The 7,811-nt window shown below is 56.8% G+C and overlaps 2 non-coding genes and 1 pseudogene across 2 annotated transcripts; all 3 read right to left on the bottom strand.

The window, feature by feature from the left end:
* Positions 1 to 1,050: 1,050 nt before the first annotated feature.
* Positions 1,051 to 3,319, bottom strand: LOC145978479 (large subunit ribosomal RNA; annotated as a pseudogene).
* Positions 3,320 to 4,138: 819 nt separating this feature from the next.
* On the bottom strand, positions 4,139 to 4,290 carry LOC145978464 (5.8S ribosomal RNA). Its single transcript, XR_014440698.1, has one exon. It is a non-coding gene; the product is annotated as a 5.8S ribosomal RNA (ribosomal RNA).
* A 368-nt stretch (positions 4,291 to 4,658) lies between these two features.
* LOC145978470 (small subunit ribosomal RNA) lies at positions 4,659 to 6,467 on the bottom strand. Its single transcript, XR_014440704.1, has one exon. It is a non-coding gene; the product is annotated as a small subunit ribosomal RNA (ribosomal RNA).
* Positions 6,468 to 7,811: the final 1,344 nt, after the last annotated feature.

Genomic DNA, 7,811 nt, shown 5'->3' with positions numbered 1-7,811 from the left:
CTTGACTCCCAAGCCATGTAGTGGTTGCTGGCTCCATCGCTCCGGCTCTGAGTTAGATATTATCTTTCTGGCCGCAGCAATGGTGTCCAGCGTAACAGGTGCTTGGACGCCGGTCACTCTGGCAATGCCATCGATTCTGGCGCCCATGCCTGTCTCTTGGAAGAGGTGCGTTACTACCTCGTCCCGCGAGTCTCTCAGTCTACAGAGATTTCCTAATATCCCCAGCTGAATGATAGTGGTCAGGCGCGGAACGCCCAGCCCACCATCGCGCTTTTTACAGTACAGTAACTGATCGGTGGTGGATTCAGGTAACTTGAAGGCCCTCTTGTGGAACCTCCTGACTTCCACATCAATGGATTCCAGGAAGTTCTTTGAAACTCCGACATTCACCCATACATATTGGAATTTAGGCAGGATGTTGGTGCCGATAAGTTTCGCCTTCTGGTGTGGCTTTAACTTGAGCCTGGAGGCACGGATCAGGATTTCCTTGACCTCCCGCAGGTGGTATTTATTCGAGAGGCCTTGTGCCAGAGTGTATTGGCACCCGAGGTATTGGAAGACCTCTCCCGTTTTCACCACCTTGATGGGCTTTAGAGATGGATTAAGAGAGTCATAGTTACTCCTGCCGTTTACCCGCGCTTCCCTGAATTTCTTCAGCGCGACATTCAGAGCACTGGGCAGAAATCACATCCCGTCAACACCCTTCCAGGCTGTCGGGATGCTATGTTTTAATTAAACAGTCGGATTCCCCTGGTCCGTGCCGGTTCTGAGTCGACCGTTCGTCGGCGGCCGACTCGAGGGGAGGCACCTTCCCCCGAGCACCCCCGAGGGGGGCAAGGGTTCGGTGCGTTCCCCTCAGAGAGCCCAGGGACGCTCGCGGAAGTCCGACGCGCGGTCCACGCTCGGGAGCCAGCCCCTCGCTAAAGACCCACGCCGGACCGAACCCGCGGTGACCCCCCGGGCCCCGACCGGCCCCGGTCCCCAGAGCCAATCCTTGTTCCGAAGTTACGGATCCAGATTGCCGACTTCCCTTACCCACATTAGTCTATCGTCAAGAGGCTCTTTACCTCGGAGGCCAGATGCGGATTCGGGTACGGCCAGGCCTCGGGACTCTGCTGCGCTGTTCCCACCAAGATTTTCAAGGTCCGACGGGCACCCGGGGAAACCGCACCCAACTACGGTTCTCTTAGCTTTCCCCAGTGTCCCCTTCTCCTTCTGGGAAGATTCCGGGGAGCGTAGGGGATCGCTCTGACAGAACAGACAACTCTGCCCCCGGGACCCGACGGATTCTCCTGGTGCCACCAGTTACCTGGACTTACGGACTTCGAGGGAACCCGCGACGCACTCCCGGTCCCGAGACGCGGCGGAGGGCTGGATACCCCACTTCCCTTTCGAACGCGGCCGAGACGCCGGCGCGTCGCGCTAACCACTACACTACACCCGGAGGTATAGGAGGTAATGGCAGGCACGAAACTGACCCGACGCATCGGTGGGAGTTCTCCGCGGTCTAAGGACCGGCTCACCCGCCTGCAACTGCTGTTGAGGCGGAACCCTTCTCCACGTCTGACCTCAGCGAGGTCTCATCAGATTATTTGCTACTACCACCAAGATCTGCAACGACGGCGGCTCCAGGCTGGCTCGCGCCCAGACCCTTCCACGCTCACCGCCGCGCCCTCCTACTCACCGCCGCATCATTCTTGCATTGATGCCAATGCATTAGCATTGCGGCGGCGGCCGGGTATAGGCACGACGCTCGATTGCCATCCATTTTCAGGGCCGGTTGCTTCGGCAGGTGAGTCGTTACACACTCCTTAGCGGATGCCGACTTCCATGGCCACCGCCCTGCTGTCTTGAGCAACCGACGCCTTTCGTGGTTTGAGCAGCGTCGATTCAGGCGCCTTAACCCGGCGTTTGGTTCATCCCACAGCGCCAGTCCTGCTTACCAGGAGCGGCCCACTGAGCACTCGGGTCCTGAAAAGAAGGCCCCGCTTCGCCCTAGGGGCAAGCGGGACCTCCATCCCGTTCAGAGTTTGAGAGTGGGTCGAGGCCGTTTCGGCCCCGAGGCCCCCGGTCATTCGCTTTACAGGGATGGACCCCCCTTGCGAGCGCCAGCTGTCCTGAGGGACACTTCGGAGGGAACCAGCTACTAGACGGTTCGATTGGCCTTTCGCCACTATGCTTAGCTCAGACGGTCGATTTGCACGTCAGAGGCGGTTCGGACTTCCACCAGGGTTTCCCCTGGATTCGTCCTGGCCGAGAATAGTTCACCATCTTTCGGGTCCCAGCGAGTGGGCTCTTAGGTACGATCCCCGCACCCGGAGGTGGGGGATCGCCCCGGGACTGCGCGAGGGCCCTTCGTTGAGCGACTCCGGGTCACCTCGATCGTCCCAGTCGCTTTGACTGCGCCTTCGGGTTTAGTGATTCCCTTAGACTCACCCACGCGCTAGACTCCTTGGTCCGTGTTTCAAGACGGGTCGGATGGGCCACTCGTTGAACACCGCACGGGCCCGGGGCTCACAGTACGCCCCCCGCGAACTCCCGCTCGGACGAGCGGGGGACGGGGGGGGACACTGCCAGGCACGCCACATTGCTGCGACCTCTACGCCTTCCGCCTAAAAACGGCGGCGGATCCCCAGGCCTGCCCATGAGCCGTCGGGTTCCATCCGGGTCACCGGGGGTTCTCCGGACGAGCCGGAGAGCTCCACCCCAGGCCCTTAGGACGGATCCCAACGAGCCGCGGTGCCCTACCGGGCGCGGAATGAAGGGGGACCGTCCCGGACGCACCCTCGCAGACGGGAGGTCCCTAAGGAAGGGGACAACCCCGCTCGGGGGCCGGAGACTTGGTCCTTAACCCTTGAATCACCTTCCCCCATCGAACTCTCGAGCTCCATCCGTTTGACCCCCAGGCGGTTTCACGTACTCTTGAACTCTCTCTTCAAAGTTCTTTTCAACTTTCCCTCGCGGTACTTGTTCGCTATCGGTCTCGTGGTGATATTTAGCCTTAGGAGGAATCTACCTCCCACTTAGGGATGCATTCCAGAGCATCCCGAATCCTTGGGAAAGCGCCCAGCCCGACTCGGCAAGGCGGAGGTTCGCACGGGCCTAGCACCCTCTGTGGGATGTTGGTCCTTTCAAGTTACACTTAGAACCTTCCGCCGAGCGGGATTTACGGACGCTCCCTTCCACCAAATCGCCCGCCGGCTCGGATAACCGTGCCGGAGGCTTGGGTGACGGGCTTTTCCCTTTTCGCTCGCGGCTACCGAGGGAATCATTGTTATTTTCTTTTCCTCAGCATATTGATATGCTTAAATCGTGCGGGTGGTCAACCCTGAGTCGAGGTCGGGTGTTTAAGTCTCTTACGCCTCTCGCACCAGCGTGCCTGCTCGAACAACCTGGGTGCGTGATAACATCCGCCGGCTCCAGGAAGCCGGCCATGTTGATTGTTAGAGTCTGCTCAGTTCATCTTTGTCCGCTCAGTATATGCTTGTTCAGTTCATCTCTTGCAAGTGCACCTGCAATTTCAGAAAATTGCCTTGCTGAACACACACCTAGTTGCCTCGCGAGCCTGCCGGCATATCCCCATCCTTCCGAACGTTGGAAACCTTCCTTGCCAGGCATCAGTGTGGTCTCCGCCACACAGAACACTTAAAGCTTGGCCCCAGTTTGTTTGCTTGCTTGGCAGGTTTTCCGGTCTCTCCTACCTAACGAAAGATCCGCCAGCTCCAGGACTCGCTAGTTCAAGGTCCCTTCTTAGCTCGCGCGGATCTACTGTCGGTGATGTAAAGGGGGGATCGAGCTTACTCCGCACACCCGCTCAGCCAGGCAATCCCTGCGAGGGGGACTGCCCCCGTTGGGGGCCGAGGAACGATCCTTAACCCTTCAACCACCTATATGACATGATACGACAACCACCTATATGATCAGAGAGACCGGTTCTTCCATTTGTTTGGAAGGCTAGGGACGAGCAGGTGTAAGGCTTCCTCTGAGGAGGAGACGACCTCACGGCCGACTCCTAATGATCCTTTTTCGGATTCGACCTCGCGACCGCTCTTACCTCTGGGAGAGAGGCGGCCGCGAGACTCTCGTGGCGTGCTGTTACACGCGCTGTGCTCCTAAGAGCACGTCATTTTGAAACTTCCGACACTCGACCAGGACCGACCCAGGTAAAGACCCGGGCCGCAATGTGCATTCGAAACCGTCGATGCTCTCTGTTTTGCATATCGCAAGTTGACTCGCAGCTAGCTGCGTTCTTCATCGACCCACGAGCCAAGTGATCCCCCGCCTGGGGTTGTTTGAGGTTTGCTAGAGTGCGACAGGTCGCACTCCGGCGGAATAATGTGTCTGTTCATCGGGAAGCGCCCTCGCGAGCCTCCCCGGATGATACCTACCCCCACCGTCTCCAAGGCCTCGAGCCGGGGTTCGGGTGCATGTTTTTGCGGGGCGATACCTTTAAAGGTCGAGACTCACCTACCCCTATTAACGTGCTTCGTGCTCTACAGCAAGGCTCACCGTGGTCGGCCAAGCTGCACAAGACACAGTGATCTGGACTCGATATATACATATCCGCAGGCTCCAGGGCCCCCTTGGGTCCCTTCCACGCTCGTGCGGATCTGCGTACTACCATAAGTTTTGGAGGAAGAAGCGGATATACCGTACGGTAATGATCCTTGGGCAGGTTCTCCTACCCAAACCTTGTTACGACTTTTGCTTCCTCTAAGTGACCAGGTTCGGCCGTCTTCCCGACGGTTCCTGCTTAAGGTGGCAGGGCGCCGGTCCAAATGCCTCACCGTATCACTCGATCGGATGCATCGACGGGCGGTGTGCACAAAGGGCAGGGACTCGATCAACGCGAGCTGATGACTCGCGCTTACTGGGCATTCCTCGTTAGCGGGGAACAATTTCAATCCCCGGTCCCTATCACGAAGGAGGTTCAGCGGTTACCCGTACCTCTCGGCAGGGGAAGACGCGTTGTCTCCTTCAGTGTGACGCGCGTGCGGCCCAGAGCATCTAAGGGCATCACTGACCTGATATAGCTCCCACTCTTGCTGCTTGCGACAACCGGTCCCTCTAAGAAGAGGTTTGATGCGCCGGGGGTACACGTACCCCGACGCCTAGTTAATAGGCAGGAGTCTCGCTCGTTATCGCAATCAAGCAGACAAATCGCTCCACCAACTAAAATCGGCCATGCACCACCATCCACCGAATCAAGAGAGAGCTCTCAATCTGTCAATCCTTACGGTGTCCGGGCCTGGTAAGTTTTGCCGTGTTGAGTCAAGTTGAGCCGCACGTCCCACGCCTTGTGGTGCCCTTCCGTCAATTCCTTTAAGTTTCAGCTTTGCAACCATACTCCCCCCGGAACCCGAAACCTCAGGTTTCCCGTGGGCTTCGCGCAAGGTCATCTTGAACCTTGCGCATCGCTGGATGGCATCGTTTATGGTTAGAACTAGGGCGGTATCTAATCGCCTTCGAACCTCTAACTTTCGTTCTTGATTAATGAAGACATTCTTGGCAAATGCTTTCGCTGTAGGTAGTCTTGCGAGGATCCAAGAATTTCACCTCTCCCCTCGCAATACTAATGCCCCCGTCAATCCCTTTTAATCATTACCTCTGGTTCGAAAACCAACAGAGAGAACCGAGGTCCTGTTCCATTATTCCATGCAAGGAGAATCGAGGCAAATAGCCTGCTTTGAGCACTTTAATTTGTTCAAAGTAAACGTCCCGGAATGCCACGATCCACTCGGTGAAGAGCAGACCGAGGAAACCGAGAAGATGTCCGGTACGGCCAATTCAACGCCTGACGCCCGAGACCCAGATCCAACTACGAGCTTTTTAACCGCAACAACTTCAGTATACGCTATCGGAGCTGGACTTACCGCGTCTGCTGGCACCAGACTTGCACTCCGATAGGTTCACCCAAACGTTTAGGGTGGATACATTCCGATTACGGGGCCTCGGATGAGTCCCGCATCGATATTTTTCGTCACTACCTCCCCGTGCCGGGAGTGGGTAATTTGCGTGCCTGCTGCCTTCCATAGATGTGGTAGCCGTTTCTCAGGCTCCCTCTCCGGAATCGAACCCTGATTCCCCGTTACCCGTAATCACCATGGTGGGCCAATAACCCACCATCCAGTGTGATGAGGCAGACATTTGATAGATGCGTCGCCGGTGCTTGACCGTGCGATCTGCCTAGAGGTTACTTAGAGTCACCAACTGAGTCGGCCCGCAGAAGCGGACCGTTTGGTCTTTTAAAGGTAACGGCACCCCGTCCGGTTGCCCGGCCGGAGACGCCGTGAGCATGTATTAGCTCTGGAATTGCCACAGGTATCCAAGTAGGATGCGTACGATCTAAGGAACCATATCCGATGTAATGAGCCATTCGCGGTTTCACTTTGGTCAAGTCTGTATTGAGACATGCATGGCTTAGGCTTTGAGACGAGCATATGACTACTGGCAGGATCAACCAGGGTACGGTGCATACGGTGCGTATGCAGCACTCGCGCGAGGCAGAGTGCCATGTTTTAAGCAAGGAAAGCGGCTCGCCACTAACTTAGGCAACGCAACACTGCTGCGTGAACAACAGGTTACACCGCTTTCCCGAAAACATACTGCTACTCCCACTACTTTGGTTAGAGGCCTACGTAGTTCCGCTTTTAAAGCTGGAAACTTCGAGACGTTCGTTTGCGCGCGGGAACGGCGAACCGACTTCTTCGATTGGCACCGTGCCCGCGTCTTGGTTCTGTTCCTGGCCTGGGAGGCTGGGAGCTCCCAGCGAACAGCCGTGCCTGTACGGCTACAGGCAGCCACTCAAGACGGCGCTCCGGAGAACGCACGCTTCGACGGCAACCCGTACAAAGTTCTCAGGAACCTTCGTGTTTAGGTTGCATCGCAACCGAGGTTGACAGATCTGCTGCTTTCCCTCGGTGCAGGCTTCAACCTAGAGTCGTTCGGTTGAGCCGGAGTTCCCGAAGTAGGCAGAGCGGACAGGTCAACTCCGGAAACGATGCAACACAAACAGAGAAGGCATCGCCGTCACCGAGCGGGAAAAGATAGCTCGCATGCTTTCCCTTGGTGCAGGCTTCATCCTAGAGTCGTTCGGATGAGCCGGAGTTCCCAAGGTAGGCAATAAAACACCGGTCGGGTACCTTATGTCACTTCCCGCTGACCGAAGTCTGACGATGTCGGCTTGCTCCTTCGCTCAACCTAGAGTCGTTCGGAAGAACGGAGGTGGCCAACTTACCATCAAACGACGGCGAAACTTGCTTTCCCTCGGTGCAGGCTTCAACCTAGAGTCGTTCGGATGAGCCGGAGTTCCCGAGGTAGGCAAGAATCCTGTTTTCCGTCGATTGATGTCTCGTCACGTCTCGGTAACGAGGGCTGACAAGCTAACTTGCTTTCCCTCAGAGTGCTCAGCCTACATTCGTTCGGAAGAGCAGAGTTGGGCAAGTACTCCCACAGGACCGGTTATCTAAACTCGCTCGGCGTCCAACGGTTGACGAGCTTCCTTGCTTTCCCTCAGAGTGCTCAGCCTAAAGTCGTTCGGAAGAACAGAGGTAGGCAAGTTATCCGTTTGAGAGGCATTTTTCGGCACCTTACTTTGACGGGTGGCTCTGCTTTCCATCCGTGCAGGCTCGACCTAGAGTCGTTCGGAAGACCTGGAGGTAGGCAAGCTTCCCCACACAGGTGGGTAAGTCACTTCAAGGCGTTTATCCGAGGGTCACCGCTCAACCTACAGTTGTTCGGAAGAGCGGGGGGTAGGAAGTAAGAACCCTTTGGGAGTCTCCGTCGCCAGTCGGCACCTTACTTTGACAAGT

The sequence above is a fragment of the Lepisma saccharinum genome, chromosome 24, assembly GCF_977018435.1.
Source record: "Lepisma saccharinum chromosome 24, izLepSacc3.1, whole genome shotgun sequence".
NCBI classification, from domain to species: domain Eukaryota; kingdom Metazoa; phylum Arthropoda; class Insecta; order Zygentoma; family Lepismatidae; genus Lepisma; species Lepisma saccharinum.
This window is presented reverse-complemented; position numbering and strand designations above follow the sequence as displayed.